Source organism: Neovison vison, chromosome 13, assembly GCF_020171115.1.
Source record: "Neovison vison isolate M4711 chromosome 13, ASM_NN_V1, whole genome shotgun sequence".
In the NCBI taxonomy this organism is placed as follows: Eukaryota; Metazoa; Chordata; class Mammalia; order Carnivora; family Mustelidae; genus Neogale; species Neogale vison.
In genome coordinates, this window is record NC_058103.1 from 30,286,569 (window position 1) to 30,307,916 (window position 21,348).

The following is a 21,348-nucleotide window of genomic DNA, read 5'->3' on the forward strand; positions in this document are numbered from 1 at the left end:
TACAAGAATGAAAAATACATATCCACATAAAAACTTATACACAAATGTTCATGGCAGCATTATTCATAATAGCCAAAAAGTGGATATGACCCAAATGTCCATCACCTAACATACAGAAAAATAAAATGTGTTATACCCACAGAAGGGAATCTTATTCTGCCATTAAAAGGAGTGAAATACTGATTTGTGTTACAACATGGATAGACCTTAAAACCATTATGCTAAGTGAAAAAGGCAAGACACAAAAGACCACATATTGTATCATTTCATTAATATGAAATGCCCAGAATAAGCAAAGCCATAGAAACTGAAAGTACAGCAGTGACTACCAGGGGTTGGGGGGAGAGGAGGAAATGAGGGGTGACTGTTAATGTGTACAAGGTTTCTTTCTGGGCTAAAGAAAAATATCTAGAATTAATGATGATAGTTTCACAGCTTTGTGAACACATAAAAAAACCACTGAACTGTACACCTCAAAAGCGTGAATTTTATGGTATGTGAATTATATATAAAGAAAAATAAGATATTAAAAAAATTACACCATGAAATGTTTTTGGACCACCAATGTGATGTGAACCAGGCCCTACCACTGCCAATACACTGGTTATTACAATTTCCCAAGGACAGGTTTTCTTCCCTCATTTTACTTGGCATCAAGGCAACTTTCCTTACAGATCTTTGAAAGAGGTAGGGTGAGTTTTAGTCCTTGACACCACACACCTTTGGGAATCTCAGAATTAACAGCAGAGAGTCTTTTGTTAGCTTGCCTTGAATAAGCCCAGGGCTGACTTCTAACTATGCCTCCTGCAAATTCACCAAGTTCTTAATCAAATCTAATTAAGTACCCCCAGTTCAGCAAATGCTCTCAGAGCAAATAAGACTTAAGGGCTCCTTTACTCTCAGATTTTCAGCTTTCTTTTTTTTTTTTTTTTTTTAAGATTTTATTTATTTATTTATTTGACAGACAGAGATCACAAGTAGGCAGAGAGAGAGAGAAGAGGAAGCAGGCTCTCCGCGGAGCAGACAGCCCGATGCAGGGCTCGATCCCAGAACCCTGGGATCATGACCTGAGCCAAAGGCAGAGGCTTTAACCCACTGAGCCACCCAGGCACCCCTCAGCTTTCTTTTATATTTTGGCATAATTAATTCCTAAGTACCTTTTTAAAAAATTTAAATAAAGTATTCTTAGCTATTTGCAGTGTGAAGGTTTTCCTAAATATCTTAACTATATCCCCAAATGGAAATTCTATATTTACTTCTCAAGTTAAAACGAACTCCAGTGAGTTAGGACAGGATTTGCAAAAACCAAAGACAGTCTACATTAAAGTAGCTTCAGTTTTATAGGGCATCTGGGTGGCTCAGTCAGTTAAGCATACAACACTCAATTTCAGCTTACACCATGATCTCCGGGTTGTGAGATCAAGCCCCAAGTGGGGCTCTGTGCTGGGAGTGAAGCCTGCTTATGATTTTCTTTCACTCTCGCTCGCTCTCTCTCTCTTTCTCTCTCTCTCTCTCTCTCCTCCATCCCTACCCCATTTCCCTCTCTAAAAAAATTAAATAAATGATAAAAAAATAAAGTAGCTTCAGTATTACTTGTGACCTCAGTGGATTACAGTAGATATTTAAGATTAAAAATATAATCCAAAGAAAAGTCTACTTTAGAAAAAAATTAATTTGAAGGGGAGTCTAGTTTTAAAAGAACTATGAGTAGATGACTCATTCTTTTAGGTATCCTATCTCTTTATACAACTATAGTAAATAAGATTGCAGGCAGGATACACAAAGAGACCAAACAAAGAAACATATGCACACATATATAGAAACTTGACATATGATGTTTATAGATCACTGGGCGGAAAACCAGAATATTCAGTAAATGATTCTGGGAAACACTGATTACCCGTAATGGAAAAAAAAAGAAACTGGATCCCCACTTCACACCACACAAAAATCAATGCCACATGGATTAAAGACAGAAATATGAAAGGCAGTATTTTAAAGCTTTCAGAAGAAAACATCAGACTATATCTTTACAACCTCAAGGGAGAGATAGATGTGTCAAACAAGATGCCAAAATCACAAACTAAAGGAAAAGGCTGACACATTCAACTACACTATAGAATGCATCCACCAAAAACCACATAAAGTAAACGAACAGAAAAAACACCACATAAAGTAAAAGGCAAGCCACTTACTGGGGAAAAGATATTTGCCACATGCATAACTGATAAGCATTAGTACCACAAATAAATAAATACAACTTCTAGAAATCAAATTATAAAAGTTAAAAAAAAAACAGGCAAAAGACAGACATCTCATGGAAGAGGAATTATGGAAGGTTTGGGAAATGTAAATTAAACCTCTAATGGAGTACCAATTCTCACCCACCAGACTGTTGAAAAGAAACAACTCAGATAACTACAAATATTGTACAAATGCCTCAAATGTTGAGGAAGGGAACAAAATGAACACTTCAGGGACGCCTGGGTGGCTCAGTGGGTTAAAGCCTCTGCCTTCGGCTCAGGTCATGATCCTGGGGTCCCGGGATGGAGCCCCATATCGGGCTTTCTGTTAAGTAGGGAGCCCGCTTCCTCTTCTCTCTCTCTCTGCCTGCCTCTCTGCCTACTTGTGATCTCTGTCTGTCAAATTTAAAAAAAAATTTTTTTAATGAACACTTAACACACTGCCTGTGAAAGTATAAACTGGTACAACCACTTTATAAAACAATTCAGCATTATCTACCAGAACAGAAGACCCACAACTCTACTCCTAGGCAGAGACATGGATTAGAATGGCCCTAACAGGTGCGTGTGGGTGCTCAGTCAGCTGGGCATTTGCCTTCAGCTTGGGTCTTAATCTCAGGGTCCCTGGATCAAGCCCCCGTGCTGGGTTCTGGGTTCTGTGCTCTGTGGGAAGTCTGCTTCTCCTTCTCCCTCTGCCCCTCCCCCTACTCACACTCGCTCTCTCAAGTAAATGGATAAAATCTTAAAAAAATCTTAAAAAAAAAAAAAGGCCTGACAGAAGTTTTTAATGGCAAAAAGTAAAAATTAAATTTAAAAAAAAAAAACTGAAAACACCTCTAGATATCCATTAACAGGGAGATAGATAAACGATGGTAAAGTCATACAGTGGAATGATATAGAACAATAAAAAGTAAATGAACTATAACATCAATACCAATAAGTCTCATAATGTGCAAAAAAAGTCACAGAATAGACAAAACTAAACTTTATATTATTTATGAATACACACCTGGGTAGCAAAACTATATAGAAAATCAAAGAGTGTGGGGGGAAAAAAGATGCAGAGAAGATACAATCAGGGCTTTGAAAATACTGACAATGTATTAGCTCTAAAGCATGATATAAGTACAGTGGCTTTTTTTTTTAAAGATTTTTATTTATTTATTTGACATACAGAGATCACAAGTAGGCAGAGAGGCAGGCAGAGAGAGGAAGGGAAGCAAGCTTCCCGCTGAGCAGAGAGCCCGATGCGGACCTCGATCCCAGGACCCCGGGATCATGACCGAGCCGAAGGCAGAGGCCCTAACCCACTGAGCCACCCAGGCGCCCCAGTACAGTGGCTTTTATTTGTACTCTAAATCTATGGATTGTCAAAAGTACTATTTTGTACATATAAAATAATTTCTCACTTAAAAATTAAAGAAATGCGTAGCCATGGCAGCAAATATGAAAAATACTTAAAACTATATGAAAAAAATAAAAATTATCAATAATCCAATCACCTTAAGATAATGATAATATTTAAAAGAAAAAAATAGGGGCACGAGGGTGGCTCAGTCAGCTAAACATCTGCCTTAGGTTCAGGTCATGATTTCAGGGTCCTGGGATCAAACCCCCATGTCAGGGTTACTACTCAGTGGGGAGTCTGCTTCTGCTTCTCCCTATCCCTCTCCCTGCCCATCCTCCTGCCCCCTGCTCTCTCTCTCTCAAATAAATAAATAAAATCTTTTAAAAAAGAAAGAGGGCTCTTGGGTGGCTCAGCCATTAAGCATCTGCCTTCAGCTCAGGCCATGATCCCAGAGTCCTGGGATCAAGCCCCCGTATCATATCTTGCTCCCTGCTCAGCGGGGAGCCTGCTTCTCCCTCTCCCACTCCCCCTGCTTGTGTTCCGTCTCTCGCTGTGTCTCTCTCTGTCCAATAAATTAATAAATATCTTTAAAAGAAAGGAAAAGAAAAAATAATAGGGTGTTTTCTTCCACTATTTTATTTACTTTTTTTACAGCCTTAGTTAAGTACTTGCAGTAAATTGCACATATTTAAAAAGTACAATTTCAGGGTGCCTGCCTCTCTGCCTACTTGTGATCTCTGTCAAATAAATAAAATCTTTTTTAAAATAAATAAAATGTATAATTTCATGAGTCAAACATAGGTATACATTTGTAAAACGCATCTTCACAATCAAGAAAATGAATAACCTACCAACACCAAAAGTTTTCTCACACCTCTTTCCAACACATTCCTCCTTATTTTCCCTTGCCTCATCCTCAAGTAACCACTAAACGGTTTTCTGTTGCTTTCAACTAGTATGCATTTTCTAGAATTTTGTCAGGTATGGCTTGAACATAGCTTATGCACATGATCTGCCGTAGTTGATACACTTTTCCAAAATGATTTACCAATTTACACTTCTACCAGCCGAGTACAGGAGTTCCAGGTGCTCTATACCCTTGGCAACACTGGATTTTTGGCCTCTTCCATTTTAGCTATTGTTTTCATATTCAAACATAAATACACATAAACACTGTCTGAACAGCAATAAAAAAAACTTTCAATGATGACTGAAGTAGAGCTCATTATAAAGAAATTTTCACCTAAGAGCATTATCCCTTGAATGCATAATAATAATTGAAGCAAAGCCCCTGACATATGCCTCATGAATTCTGATTTAACCAAAATATCTGATTTCTACATAAAATATTGGGAAGAATCATGGAGATATTATACAAGTAGAATCACAAGTCTTAAGTGTACAATGGGAGTATCACAGTATGGGAACTCAGATGAAATGCCATTGAACACAGTTTGTGAAAGTGTTCTTTTACCACTGATAACACCTGAATCCACCAGACCAAAACACCATTACGACAGTGGTCATAATTTGAATGGGGGAAGATGAAAATCTTTCTTATAATAGTTCTAATCAATACACTCAGCTACTTGCACTAAACTTTTCCTACTTAAACCTGAGACATGAACAATGCCGTGAGATGCACTTTAACATAACAGTATTAGTCTGGGGGCACCTGGGTGGCTCAGTGGGTTGAGCCTCTGCCTTCGGCTCAGGTCATGGTCTCAGGGGCCTGGGATCGAGCCCCACATCAGGCCCTCTGCTCGGAGAGGAGCCTGCTTCCCTCTCTCTCTCTCTCTCTCTCTGCCTGCCTCTCTGCCTACTTGTGATCTCTGTCAAATAAATAAATAAAATCTTTTTTTAAAAAAAAAAGAAAGTATTAGTCTGTTGTCCTTCTATTCTTTCCAAACGGACTATAAACTCCCTTCTACCACCCTGTCACTTCTCCTTCTAATCTTTGTTTCTCAAAATAAGGACTCTACTCTCCTTATCTTTACTTCTCCATTCTCTATTTACTCTTCAAATTCATTCATATTTGACTTCCATCCTTATCATTTTGCTCAAATTGTGTTTGCTGAGATCAATGACCTCCTATCCTAACTACCTAAGCCAAGACACACTTAATCAGCTCCTATTTTCCAGATCCTTCTGACTCATTTGACTGAGATAGATCTCTCTCCTGATTAAACCTCTTTCCTCTCCAGGAGAGTGGTTCCTGATTAAACCTCTTTCCTCTCCAGGAGAGGGGTTCCTATGAACTATGTCTGGTAGACTTTCCTCCTCCTTTCCTGACTTCTCCTCCCTTTCCACAATTGTCTCTATACATCTCTTAAATATTAGTGTTTCCCATCCTTGGTCTTCTCTTCTCACTCTACTTACTTGAATGATTTCTTCCACTCCCACAGCACTAACAACCCCAAATCCACCATGCTTCTAACATTTACAAATTTTCACATCAGAAATCCCAATACTAACCAAACAGGTCTGCTGGACGTTCTATAAGAACCTCACTCCTTTTCTCTCAACCTGAATTAATCTCTCACTTTGTTACCTTTATTCATGAATATAATGATAATTCCAGTGGAGCCAATAAAACACAAGAGCTACTTTTGAAATATTTTTCTTGAAGCGTTTAAAGAAACACAAATTCTTATGAAGACTTTTTCCTCCAGTTGACAAAAGTCATTGACAAAAACTACAAAACACAAGATATAAAAGGTAAATCTCCGCCAATCCCAGCTCTCATGGGCAAGCAATATTAACATTTCCTTCCAGAAAAAAGCAGCTTTTAGCCACAATAAAGTTACATATCAAAATATTAAATGGGTAAATAGGGGGGTGTTGTTAACTCTCAATATCTTCCAGGCTACTTTTTACAGTATTAATCAGAGAGAAAAAAAAAAATCTACTATATGCCTACCTGGAGTGAGAATCAGAACAGTATCCTAAAAACCAAAGCAAGCCTTTCAGATGCTATATTTTTAAACATTCTAAAGGAATCGATGTTTTTGGCTTGGCATCTATCTGGGTGCAATATACCCCACAAATCAGCCTACTGTTTCCCTTTTATTTAAAGGAAAAGACAGCAAAGAAGAAGGAAAACAAAAACAAAAACTGGAAGAGACAGAAGCCAAATCTAAAATCATAGACGAGTGTGTAATTCGTGTTTTGCCAAACCATAGGGAAGTGACATTTGAACACCCTTTCTCTGCTTCTAAAAGTTTCGGAAACATCACAGATAAAAGATACTCAGCGTTCTTATCCAACTCTCCAGGCAAAGAAGTTCGCTTCCCTCGTTCCCTCTTTGCCCAGAGCCGGGTCGGGCAGAGAGAGGGGCGCACGGCCGGCCCCGCCGGAGCTAGCGAGGGTCTCCCTTCCCTGCGGTCCGGGGGCTCCCGCAGAGCAGACCCCGGTAAGGCGGGGAGGCCCCCTCCCCGAGTCACTGCCCCCCTCGCCCCGCCCACGGTGAACGCCGGCGTGGAGGGGCCCCAAACCTCCCCCACGGCTCCTGAAAGCAGGCGTCGCTGAGGAGACCCGGGAACGGTCCCCGGGCCCCCCCCACCCCAGGCGACAAGTCTAAAGAGTTAACGGAGATGAAAACACAAACAGAACAGTACGCCCCCTGAGGCTGAGGGAGGGGGACAAGGGGCTCCCCCCGCTGGGGCTGGGGCCGCTCTCGCGCCGCCTCCGCGCACTCCCGGAGCCCGACCCGGCAGCCCCGGACAGCAGCGGCGGCGCCAGGCCCGTGCCACGCTGCGCGCCCGGGAGCGGCCCCACGGCGCACCTGAGCCCGCGGTCCCCTCCCCGCCGGAAACCTGCCGCCTGGCCGCCCGGGCGGGTTCTCCACGCGCGGCTCCCCGGGCGCCCCCGCCCCACAGCGCGCGGCGAGGCCAGTTACCTCCTGCAGGCAGCGGGCACTCCAGCGTGGCCTCCCGCGGGAGCCGGGGGCCCCCTGCCACCTCGCGCGGCCGCGCCCTGAGACCCCGCCTCCGGCCCCTCCAAGTCCGCCCCGCCCCCGGCCCCTCCAAGTCCGCCCCGCCCCCTCCCCAGGTCCGCCCCGCCCCCCCGGAGGTGTGCGCCGAGGGGCGGAGCGGGGAAGGGTAGGGCGGCGCCGCCCGGCCTAATACCTGAGCGCGCCGGGCCTGCGCCCTCGGCCCCTCCCGCTTCGCCATACCCAGCCCCTGCTCTCCCTCTGGAAAAGTTTGGAGGGCGCTGAGGGGTCGGAAGGAAGAATAAAAACTAAAAGAGGTATAGCATGAAAGTTATTGGCCTGATGAACCTCTTTGCATAGGGAAGAAGGAGCGGTCTTTCTTGCCAGAGGTGTGGCAGCACATTTTCTTTGAAACCCAATAAACTTTTCTTCACTACCTTGTATTGTTCCTTTAAGAATCAGCCCCCTTCCCGTCCCTTTTGTGACTTTCCACCTATTACCACCTTGCCAGCAATAGGTATGTTGGAAGGAATCCTAAAAGTATCTGCTACAGCGCTCTGTCCCCCTTATGATGCTGGAATCCGCTCTAGCACCCTGGCAAGGAGTGGGCTGGCCCTTTGATGCTTGTGATTGGAATCTCCACACTGTTCTTAGAAAGTTGCTGAGTGACTTCCTACATGATGTGTTGCTGAATGGCTCAGCTTTTGAAAAGCTGATGAGGTGTAAATTGAAATTACTCTCTTCGAGAGCCTCCACACACTTACAGGCCTAAAACTGTTTTACTTGGTATCATCCTGTAGTTCCCAAATGTATTTGACCTGAAAGGTGGCAGGCCAAAATATGCCCCTTTGGTATAAGTGTTGTTGTTGCCCTTTCTTCCTTCCTTTCTTTCTTTCTTCCTTCCTTTCTTTCTTTCTTTCTTTAAAAGCACTTGAGAAACAGCAGATACAAGATCTCTCTGACCTTCCTTTTTCTTCCTGAAAGCAGAAGATGAAACTCGCAAATGAAAGATGTCCCCGTACCAGGAGGCAAGGAACATTCTTATCACCAGAGACAGGGAGTGGAGGACAAAGGAAATCAATACACACAAACCTTCCTAGTCATTTCACCATTAACTGCCTCAGCTCAAGCCCCTTTTTCACTATTTACCACCCTTTGTCCAACTTAGTATGTAAGCGCTCAGCTCTAAGTGCTTTTGATCCATGTTTTCCTACAAGGACTGCTGCTGTGTACCTATAAAACGCCATATGCTTCGCTCTTCTTAATCTATGTCAATTTAACTCTCAGCCCCAGCCAGAAACTCTAAAAGGTTTCATCCTAAAAGGGCAGCGGTAAAGTTTTGCCTCCCCTACACACCACACAATTGTCTTCTTGAGAAATGCCTGTCGCCATCCTGGGCCATTAATGATTCGATGCACACAGTTTGATAAACACTGCTTGAAAGCCCTCGTACATTCACCTTTGATAATTTCTCTGTGACAAATGTTTGCAAAGTCCTGTACTGTTTACACAAAGCTCGTGCATGAGTCATCTCATTTAACCCTCACAATTGTGATGTCACTGTTATGATCCTTGTTTTACAGTTGAAAATACTGAGAGTCAAACAAATAGTGGTCGCCCAAGTATAGAGTCAAGATTGACTCTGAACTTCAGACTCCAAGGCTCTCAAATATATATTATATAAAATATGTGTGTACATATATGTACATAAGTATATGATATGCTGTACTTAAAGGTCAAACGACAAAGAGAATATATATATATTTTTTCTCTGATGCTTTGTATTAGAAAAACTCAGTTTTCCACCTGTTGTAGGGGAAAACCCAGCTCTTTCCTCCTGTGTTTCTCTTGCACCGGTATCTTCTTGACTCCTCATACAAAACACTTTCATTCTGACATTTCTGGTCACCAAATGTGTGGAGGGTTTTTCCCCCTCACCACACAATTCTCTGCAACACCAGCTAGATGTCCTACAATTCAGCTCGGTTCTGACATTGCTTACCTGGAGAGAGAGCATCAGATCTCACAGGCTCAGTCACATAAGACTGCCTCCCTGCACCCCACCCCACCCCCACAACAACCCAAGCCAGCCAAAAGCCCAGATTATCTCCTGGGCTTCTGACCAACCAGCTATAGATCAGAGGTTTCAATGACCCCCATACACACACACACCTTCCTTGGGTTCAATTAATTTGTGAGAGCATCTCACAGAACTCAGGGAAATGCTTACTTAGTTTTACCAGTTTATTAATGGATACGATAAAGGATACAGATGAATAGCCAGATGAAGAGATATCTAGGACAAAGTCTGGAAGGGTCTTAAACACAGGAGCTTCTGTCCCTATGGAGTTGGGGTGTATCACCCTTCCAGTGTGGATATGTTTGCCAACCTAGAAGCTCTCCAACCCCTGCACTATTGGGATTTTATGGGGGCTTCCTCTCATAGGTATAATCACTTACTATTTCAAGCCACTTTCCCTTCTTTGGAGGACGGGGGTAGGCGGGAAATTCCAAGTTTCTAATCATGGCTTGGTCTTTCTGGTGACTAGCCCTCATCTAGGAGCCCACACAGAGTCACCTCATTAGAACAAAAGATGCTCCTAGTGCTCTTGTCACTTGGAAATTTACATGAGTCTTAGGAGCTCTCAGCTAGGAACCAGGGGCAGTGGCCAACATTTATCTTTTATCATCTCACACCCTTAAATAGGGCTAGTAACTTCCAGATGCATGCGTTAGTTCTCAAGATCAAGGACCTTTACCTATCTTTTACTCTCCTGTGGCACCTGCCATCATAGTGCAGTGCACAAAAGTGTCACTCGAATATGCTAAGTGAACAAAGAATGAGTGAATGTGTGAATGCTCAGTAATACTAAACTAGGCAAGAACTTGGCTCCCTAACTGAACAATCTTAACACCTCCTTACTTACGGAGGAGTCCCAAGAGAAAGCACTCCCTGATTTGTTCTTAGTTTCCATCCACCTTCCATCTAAAAGGCTTTCTTAGAAGAATCTGCAGACAGATACAGTTCTTTGAAAACAATGAAACCATTTCCCTTATTTTCCTTGAAATAGGCCTTCTTCCTGTTCCACTTTCAGAGGCAAGGCTACATTGCCAGGGATGGAGGACACTGTACACCTCTTTCTGTGTCCTTGTGTTTAAACTCTTCCCGTAAAGTGATGGCTGTTGCAATATTCTGAGTGGCTTTTGTGTGTTGATTGTTAATGTTAAATATTAATGTTTTTAATGTTTAATGTCTTCTATTCACTGGAGCCGATCTGAGGAGAAAAATATAATGGGTTGGTGCAAATATCACTGTTACTTAGATATCCCTATTCTTTCATTTGATAGAGACAGATCACTTAATCCCTGAAATCACGTGAATCCTTAACGCCTCACCTCCCACTACCCCCACCACACGTTGTTGACCTTCGGGATTAATTGTTATTCCCTAAATTGCTGTATTTGCACTATTGTTCCCCTTACCTCTATTTTGTGGGTCATCAGTTGACAAATGCACGTTCATTCAGCTGAAGTATCACCTCTTCTGGAAGGTGAACCTTCATAACACCCATTGCAGAGTAAATTAGGTACCCTACCTCAGCTCTCCTGCCACCCCCCATCCATATCTCTGTCATGACTCCTATACACTCATTTCAATTGTCAGCTTCTTTTCCCTCTTCCTACTAACCTCATCCTATGTGAGTTACCAATGACAGGAATTAGGACAACCTGAGCACCTAGCATAGCACCTGCCACATAGAAGGCCCTCAAATATCTGTGGAATGAATGAGAAAAAAAAATTTTTTTAAAGAATATGAACTCTTAGACCACTCATAAAAAAATTTCACAATATAAATAGTCATATGGATCGAAAGGGGTAGCAGACAGATTTCTGCTTCCCCCAAAATCTCTTCCTTCTCATTTTCTGCCTTAAAAAACAGAAGACTATGGGGCACATGGGTGACTCACTTGGTTAAGCGACTGCCTTCGGCTCAGGTCATGATCCTGGAGTTCTAGGATCAAGTCCAGCATCGGACTCCCTGCTCATCAGCAGGGAGTCTGTTCTCCCACTGACCTCTCTCCTCTCATGCTCTCTCTGTCTCAGATAAATAAATAAAATCTTAAAAAAAAAAAAAACCCAGAAGCCTATACGTAGGTATTCATTCATTCATTCATGTGCGTGTGCAACTCACATTCTTGAGTTCCCATGGCATACCAGGAACAGCCCTGAGCACTTGCCTCAGGGAAGAAGTGACATTTCAGCAGAGCCATGAAGGATCACCATTCATTCCTTTTCTGGAACATAAAGCTAAATTACTTTGTCCATCCCCCTTATATATGTGGCCAGTTTTCACTGATGGAATTTGAGCGGTAAAATTTCACCTCTGGGTCTAGGCAATTAAGAACTGATGAGCTTCTTCTCCACTCTCTCCTTCTTCCCATTCCTTGGCTACCTGAGACCATTGCTAAAGCTGAAAAAGCAACCAGATTGAAGACCAGGTCCCTGACTGACTTCAAAGAGCAAGGCTCACCCCACCACCCACTACTCTTGACTGGATTGTAATGTAAATGAAAAATAAAATTTATGGTATGAACTACTAACATTTGGGGAATTCCCCCACCCCCAGCGGGTAGCTTTACATACCCTGATTAACACTGTCATAAATGGTGGCATATAGATTAAGACACTAGAAAATTGTTGTCTCTTGGTGTAGGCATTGCATGGGAGAATTGGAATATGAAAACTTATCATAAGTGTTAAGGTCATAGAGACATTAAGTTTGTCCCAAGTGAACAAATAAATATCTTTATGGCTACACAGCTCTATGTGCTCTCTCTCAGGTGGCCACCAGATCAGAATGTTGACATTCGGGGGCACCTGTGTGGTTCAGTTGGTTAAGCATCTGCCTTCAGCTCAGGTCATGATCTCAGGGTCCTGGGATTGAAACCTGCATTAGGCTCCTTGCTCAGCAGGGAGTCTGCTTCTCCCTTTCCCTCTGACCCTCTCTCTGTTCATGTGCACACTCTCTCAAATAAATAAATAAAGTCTTTTAAAAAAAGAAAGAATGCTGACATCTTGACCTGAAAGCTAGTATAGAATCAGATTCATGATATCATCTTCATCATCTTTATCAGCCCTTGTGAATCTCTTACATGCATTTTGAAGAATTTCCCTAAGTGAGATGCAGAAGGTCCAGCGTCCCTCAAAGTGAAGTACAGAGTTGACTCTCAGACAACATGGGTTTGAATTGCCCGGATCCACTTATACATGAATTTTTTATAGTGTGGTGTTGTAAATGTATTCTCTCTTCCTTGTGATTTTTAGTAACACTTTTTTTCTCCAGCTTACTTTATTATAAGAATAGAGCATATAATACATGTAATATACAAAATATGTGTTAATTGACTATTTACGTTATCAGTAAGGCTTCCAGTCAACAGTAGGCTATTAGTAGTTAAGTTTTAGGGGCATCAAAAATTATACCCAGATGTTTGCTCAAGGGGTCAGCATCCCTAACCTTGCCTTGTTCAAGGTTCAACCGTTTGTTGAGAAATATAAAATAGGAGTGAGAAGATAACTCTGAAGGCTCTTGAATATCTCATTAGGAAGGTTGTATACTAATCTTCTGGACACATACTCGATAAATGGGACTCTGTGGTGGGATGAATTTCTTCATTTTCTTTTCCTCCTCCTGTCATCTTTTCTCCTAGGTGACCGGGACCCAATAAAGATAATGTATCAGTGGGAAAATGGCTGGTCATAGATGCCCCACCAAGATACCCAACATGATGGAGGCCTCTTTTCTCAGTATCCTTGCCCCAGAGCCCTTCCCCAACACATTGCCACCCTCCTCCTCCAGACCCCATTAATCAATGAAACTTCTTAGCACTAAAAGGTTGACAAGTTTCATGGAGGCCTAAATGAAAAATATTCAGCCCCTAGGATAAGAGGAATAGTACCAGTGGGATCAAAGGAAGGTTATAAAACAGGAAAGGAAGAAAGAGAGGATTTAGAAAAAAAGAGGATTTTCTATCAACTACAGCATCAACTCACCTCAATGGGAAGCTGGGCCAAAAAGGATGAAAGACAGGTTGGGCACATCATGTGGACTTGCCTCAGGATTTCAGAGCAAATGTCCCCAGACTCACTGAATAAAGCAGAGAGACATTTAAATCCCTTCCTGTGAACTCTGCATGGGCTGGAAGCAATGATTCACACCTGAAATAAATGGCTGTGCATTCTTCTGGACGCCATGTACAACGGCTTAAACTGTGTCCGTTTGCTTAAGCTGGCACTACATTTTCCAAAATCTCTTTCTCTCTGTGATTCTATGTTAGACTGACCAAAAGAGGAATTTGGACAAGATGAAAGAGAGACTTTATTCACTGTTGGTGGGAATGCAAGTTGGTGCAGCCACTTTGGAAAAGAGTGTGGAGATCCCTTAAGAAATTAAAAATAGAGCTACCCTATGACCCTGCAATTGCACTATTGGGGATTTACCCCAAAGATACAGATGTAGTGAAAGGAAGGGCTGTATGTACCCCAGTGTTCATGGCAGTAATGGCCACAGTCGCCAAAGTGTGGAAAGAGCCAAGATGTCCTTCAATAGACGGATGAATAAAGAAGATACGGTCCATACATACAATGGGGTATTATGCCTCCATCAGAAAGGATGAATAACCAACTTTTGTATCAACATGGATGGGACTGGAGGAAATTATGCTGAGTGAAATGAAGCAGAGTCAGTTATCATGTGGCTTCACCTACTTGTGGAACATAAGGAATAACATGGAGGACATTAGGAGAAGGAAAGGAAAAGTGAATTGGGGGAAATCAGAGGGGGAGATGAACCATGAGAGACTGTGGACTCTGAGAAACAAACTGAGGGTTTTGGAGGGGAGGGGGTGTAGGGGGATGGGTGAGCCTGGCAGTGGTTATTAAGGAGGGCACGTATTGCATGGAGCACTGGGTGTGGTGCATAATCAATGAATCTTGGAACACTGAAAAAATAAAATTAAATTTAAAAGATAAAAAATTAAAAATTAAAATCCATAGTATTTATCAAAATTTACATCTACTATATGGGTACCATTCAGGAAATCTGGTATTTAAAGAAAGTTAGAGGCAGTTATGCTTATTAAAAAGAATAACAATTGTCACTTCAAAAAAAAAAAAAAAGGAAAGTTTCGCATGATTAAATGGCAAAAAAATAGAGATGCTGTCAGGTTCTAGATTGTCCTTGCTGCCCATGTCTCTCTCTTCTTCCTAACCACTGGCCCTGCTCACTACCTGCGTCTCAGGCCCACGTCCAAAGCTTGGCTGAGGACCTACAGAACTGACAGCTGTCTGAAGGCTTTTCTATAGCTCTTCTGTGGATTCTACTTGAGTGGCCAAGTGTGCCCAGCTTTCTAGATGCATTGTGAGTTCTTACCCTCTTAGTTCACCTACACCAGGACTTCTTGGGGGCAGGTTAGACTTTGATCCTTCAATCTCACTTCCAGACCTTTATGTCCTCCATTTCTCCCACAGTTCTCTAAGATCTTACTCTTATATTCGTAATACTCTAATGGTTCTGCTTCCCTGATTGAAGTCTTCTGGTTCGCCATGCACGTGCTGCCCAACAGGAAGATTACATGGATTGTACCTTTCTTCCCTTCCCCCATGAAAGACAAAGTGCTGGTGTTATATATATATGACTAAAAATATTTGAGTAAAACTACACACCAGTAGATGTCTCCCCAAGAAAGGGTAGTTATTTAGTTGCCCCCTGGCTTCATAGGATGACTCTACCATAGTATGGAAACTGCCTCTTCACTTCTCAAGCTTAGAAACTTGCTCTTTTCCCCATTAGCGTTCTAAGTTAAACTCTGTTGAAGAAGAAGTCTCAGTAAAGCTCACTAGGGATTGAGCTAGACAATAGGGTCTATTAATATTTATAGGGCTGTCTCTGAATATAGCATGGGGAATAAAATTGTTGTAGGTCGTGACATTTCTATCTTATAGTCCAAACACTATACCCTGCAGAAATAACCACATGGGACACTAAGTGATCATCAGAAGATTGTCTAGGGTGGAAAGTGGAACCAAAATTAAAGGAGTTAGGAGAAATAGTGAGTGATTCATAGCATCAGGTTATGATAGCCATCATCAGTACTACAGAACAGACTGGCCTGTCACAGTGGTAGACAAGCTGTATGGTTTCACTCACCAAGGGTACAGTCCTACTCCTAGATCTCTCTGTGGTAGATTAGAGTCTTGGGCCCCAGTTCTTCATCCCTTACTGTACCCATCCTCTTTGCCATGACTTTGAATTTCCTTCCACTCAAGGAGTGGAGTGTATTTCCTTACCCTTTGATTATGGGTTCAGCCATTTGACTTGCTTCAGCCAATAAGGTGATACAAAACTAAGAGTGTGAAAGTTCTGAGCTTAGCTGAAGAGGCCTCACATGATTCTGCTTGTCCTTTTGTGCTCCTGCCAATGCCATGAGAAGATTTTTGTCCGAGCCAACCAGCTGGTTCAAAGAGGATGAGAGACATGGAGCAGTCATTCCAGATAAGCCAGACTGGATGAGGTAATCCCCAGCTGACCAGAGACGCAAGAGAAATAATAGATTATCATCATTTTATGTCATGGCATATGGGACTGTTACCCAGTAATAGTTTCCTGACACACCCTCCAACCGTGATTTTCTGTGGTGAGGTGGACAAAGATCTCCTACCCCATTGGGGCCCCTGAGTTCCAGACCAGCATGCCCAGGACCCCCTCTCAAGTCACTTGGGGGCACTAATTGGGCGAATGGTAAGTAAGAGGATTTAGCCTCACACCCTCAGTAAAATTCTGTTTGACATTTTCTATCCTTTTGGTCAGACATAAAATCTGAGTATTTTTCACAGCAGAAAAAAAGAAAGATTTAAAACCCCTTCGGAAGAGTATGTCTGAATATGAGTGGTTGTTTACAAATGCAACTCAAACTCACTATCTGAAATAAAATTTGAAGGCTATCATTTGTGATTTTTGTTTTCGTCAGAGTTTTAGGAAAAGTCATCCGCCCAGCAAAATCCCCAGGCAGTTTAGGATGCCAAAACTTTCTTTCCTTCTCTTTAAAATTGCTCCAAGTCCATAAGGAAAATTCATGAATAAATGTGGTTGGCAGATGAACCACATAGCCAAAGATGTATTCTTAATGACAATTGCATCTTAATTTGTTAGTTTGACGTATGCATTGATCTTTATATAAATTAGAGGCATTGGTTGGAAGGGGAGATGTCTTCAAAATATTTTGGAGTAGTTTTTTTTAAGACATTCTTTCTTTCCCCACGACTCCCTGCTTTTCGCTAGCTTCCCCCGCCCCTTCAGTTTATGAGGGGATGGATGAAGTTGGGATATTTTTTGAGGAAATATGGGAGGTCTGCAATCCATTTCCTACTCGATGTGAGCTTCATTTACCAGAAGGAAAAAGAAAAACAACAAGGCAATCACACTTCCAGCAAAACTGGACAGCAGCTCCATGGACTGGCTTTTAAAGAGCTATTGTATCACTCTGTGAGGTGACAACACTCCAGGGACAGGACGGGGTCTGTGAGGGCCAGTGAAGCATACTCTTCCATTCCTAAAAAACATCCCCTCAGGAAACAATTTGGCGTTTCCTGCAAAACATGAACTTGCTTGGCAGTCTGACCAACTCATCACCCCTGTTCATCTCATACTGCATGCCTGATTAATAACAGTAAATAGTCTGAGAACACAGTGAATACAACTTCAATAGGAAAAGGGGGAAAGGGGAGAAAATAACACCCCTGCCAAACAGATACACATTCACGCATGCCTACATGCTTATGCATACACTTAACATACACATATACTTAACATATAAAGCCACTTACAAATGCTGAGAATAAAATGTCTTGATCAAAACCACATGGCATTGGGGTGCCTGGGCGGCTCAATGGGTTAAGCCTCTGCCTTCAGCTCAGGTCATGATCTCAGGATCCTGGGATCGAGCCCCCCATTGGGCTCTCTGCTTGGCGGGGAGCCTGCTTCCCCCTCTCCCTCTGCCTGCCTCTCTGCCTACTTGTGATCTCTCTTTCTTTGTCAAATAAATAAATAAAATTTAAAAAATAAAAAAAAAAAACACTTGGCATTACTGAGAACAGGGTTAAAATTACTTCCCTCCTCCCAACCAAATACATTTGGAATGATAACAGCAGCCATTCTCTGCGGACCTATGATACACCAAGCACTGTGTAATGGTATATATACATATTTTTTAAAAGATTTTATTTATTTATTTGACAGACAGATATCACAAGCAGGTAGAGAGACAGGCAGAGAGAGAGGAGGAAGCAGGCTCCCCGCTGAGCAGAGAGCCCGATGTGGGACTCGATCCCAGGACCCTGAGATCATGACCAATCCGAGCCGAAGGCAGAGGCTCAACCCTCTGAGCCACCCAGGAGCCCCTATACATATTTATTTTTAATTCTTGCAACAACACTGCAGAGTGGGGATTATTGTCTAAATCTTATAAATAATTGACTTTTCCAAGATCACAAGGAAATGATGAAGAAGTTAGGATTTGACCCCAAGGCTATGTGTGACTCTAAAGGTCCTTTTATTAAATCACAGTCTTGGTCAGCAAACTGGGAAGTCCAGACATAGGAGTTGCATTTACATAAATTCAATTCATTACTTAAGGACACTTGAAATCGCCATGTCCTCTATGAATCCTTGACTTATTCTAGATGGAGCTCCAATGATTACAAGAAATAGAAACCCAATCAGATAAATTCAAGTAAAAGACAGAGCATGGTATTTTGGTCAAGGAGACAAAAGGAACACAGTTTGTCAGGAATCTCAACCAACAAGCCCCAGGAAGAACGGGACCCAAGGTAGATCAGACACCCCTCATTCCCTCATCTTCTGGAAACTGCTTCTTTCTGCACACCTGTACATCCCAAACCACCTCTTGGAGTCTCTAATCTCTCAGAGCAAGAGTCTGCACCCAGTTCCACAATGGCTGTCTTGAGGCCAACTCTGCTAGACCTTTGAGCCCAGGGCCCACAACCCAAAGGAAGTAACTGCACATCCCTTTCCAGATTCCAGCCATCTGTAGCCTCAGCTCAGATTTTCCACCCACAAGGCCCAGGTTCTGGCCCGTCTTCCTCAGCTTGCAGTTGGGCACCCCTGGGTCAGATGTTGACCTTGGCCCAGTCAGAGGCAGGGGGGAAGGGAGGATCACATGATTTGCTGCTGCACTGTCTAGGGCGGGAAGCAGCCTGAAATCCAGGAAGTGCACTCCCCGTTTCTTTACGGCTGGTTTATGCACCTGCTTTAGCACTCAACTTTAATTTGCCTCCTCTTGCTCCCCAAATGCCTTTATCTTTCAGGATCCTAGAGAACCACACCTTATCTTTATGTTGCAATACCTAGGGGAGTGCTAAGAACACAGAGGACACTTAACTGTGTTAGAGTTAACACTTTGCTGTGTTAGAGTTCATCGTGGGGCAGGACAGATGACCAAGAAGAACATCTTTATTCTTTTTCTTACCCAAAGAAAGACCAACAGAACTAGAAAGAGAATATACAATGTGATCACAAGTCTTTAACCTCACTGTCTTGGCTTCAGGCTAGCAGAGAAGAAGAAGAATTTGACCCTGAACACACAGACCATTTAAGCCTCTACATCTTGGAAGGGCTAAACTGAAAGGAAGTTCAAAGGAAGGTGGGTCTCCAGAGTCATCACTTTAGCAACCCCATTGTGTGTTGTTGAATGTTTCCTTTCCTTTTGCTCTGTTCTAGATTGCATAAGCTTTATTCTAAATCCAGTTCTCCTGTTTGTAGAAGGGCTTCCAGGGACAATCAGACCTTCTTTCTTCAATTGAGGTGAGATGAGGGGGATGGAATGAATTTCCCCAAACTTTTCTTGAGAGATCAATTTTTCCAGATGCTGGCAAATGCCTCTTCCTATCTCTTTGTCCAGAACTGGGTCACATTCTCATTCTTGACCCAGTGACTGGCATTAGAGGATGAGATAACATTTTGACTAAACAGGCTGACCCCTTAAGTTGAGATCAACTCCCCAAACCATACTGCTGCTACTTATGGGATAGAATGGATGTTGAGAAAACCACTTTGCTGATCTAAGACTTTTGAAAAGAGGGTGTGGTGCATGGGAAAACCCTTGGTTATGGCCAACCCCAGCTACGATAACTAAGAAAAGATTCACAGTATTGGGACTATCCTGAGTAAGCTACACTAGACCTAGCTTTGTAGAGATCATGAAGGACTTGAAGTCTACTTTCTAAATCCATTGACTCAGAACCTTTCCTTTGTCCCCTTTCCTGGCATCTCCCATTTTAACACCTATCTCCCCTTTATCAGCCATCTGCATATTTATACCTACTCTCTGGCAAAGAATGGTTCAGCAGGAAAAAAAATGCACTATCAATTTCTGGTAACTTTATTCCAATTTCCCTCAGAAGAATAGCCCCCCCTCCCGAATAGGCAGGGGTTGGTTTCACCGTTTTTCCTATTTTTCCTGATAAAATAGTTAGGGCTTTGTGGCTTAGGCAGATTATTTCTCCCTGCATCTATCTATTCAAGTGAAAAGAGTAGTCAGAAGATTGATAATGTTTCTAGTTCCAAGAGTTTCTACATTCTCAAAAGAATGAAACTGGACCATTTCCTTACACCATACACAAAATTAGACTCAAAAGGGATGAAAGACCTCAATGTGAGACAGGAATCCATCAAAAATCCTTAAGGAGAACACAGGCAGCAACCTCTTCGACCTTGGTCACAGCAACTTCTTCCTAGAAACATCTCCAAAGGCAAGGGAAGCAAGGGCAAAAATGAACTATTGGGACTTCATCAAGATCAAAGGCTTTTGCACAGCAAAGGAAACTGTCAACAAAACCAAAAGACAACCAAAAGAATGGGAGAAGATATTTGCAAGTGACATATCAGATAAAGGGCTAGTATCCAAAATACAAAGAACATATCCAACTCAACACCCAAAGAACAAATAATCCAATCAAGAAGTGGATAGAAGACATGAACAGACATTTCTGCAAAGACGACATCCAGATGGCCAACAGACACATGACAAAGTGCTCCACATCACTTGGCTTCAGGGAAATACAAATCAAAACCACAGTGAGATACCACCTCACACCAGTCAGAATGGCTAAAATTAAGAAGTCAAGAAATGACAGATGCTGGCAAGGATGTGGAGAAAGGGGAACCCTCCTACACTGTTGGTAGGAATGCAAACTGGTGCAGCCACTCTGGAAAACAGCATGGAAATTCCTCTAAAAGTTGAAAACAGAGCTACCCTATGACCCAGCAATTATACTATACTGGGTATTTACCCTAAAGATATAAATGTAGTGATCTGAAGGGGCACGTGCACCCGAATGTTTATAGCAGCAATGTCCACAATAGCCAAACTATAGAAAGAACCCAGATGTCCATCAACAGATCAATGAATAAAGAAGATGTGGTATATATATATATACGATGGAATACTATGTGTCCATCGAAAAAAAAGAAATCCTGCCATTTACAACAATGTGGATGGAACTAGAGATATTACGCTAAGCAAAATAAGTCAATCAGAAAAAGAAAATTACCATATGATCTCTCTGATATGAGGAATTTGAGAGGCAGGGTGGGGAGTCATGGGGGTAGGGAGGGAAAAAATGAAACAAGATGGGATTGGGGAGGGAGACAAACCGTAAGAGACTCAATCTCAGGAAACAAACTGAGGGTTGCTAGAGGGTATGGGGGGAGGGATGGGGTGGCTGGGCAATGGACATTGGGGAAGGT

At 42.4% G+C, this 21,348-nt stretch overlaps 1 protein-coding gene across 2 annotated transcripts in view; it reads right to left on the reverse strand.

The window, feature by feature from the left end:
- Positions 1-7,559, reverse strand: part of TC2N (tandem C2 domains, nuclear) — a 40,573-nt gene extending 33,014 nt beyond the window's left edge. Inside the window, exon 1 of one of the 2 annotated variants that reach the window (XM_044231031.1) lies at positions 7,490-7,559. The gene's annotated coding sequence lies outside the window, so the exon portion shown is untranslated. The remainder of the gene's footprint in view (positions 1-7,489) is intronic. The other variant, XM_044231030.1, reaches the window with a different exon arrangement.
- Positions 7,560-21,348: the final 13,789 nt, after the last annotated feature.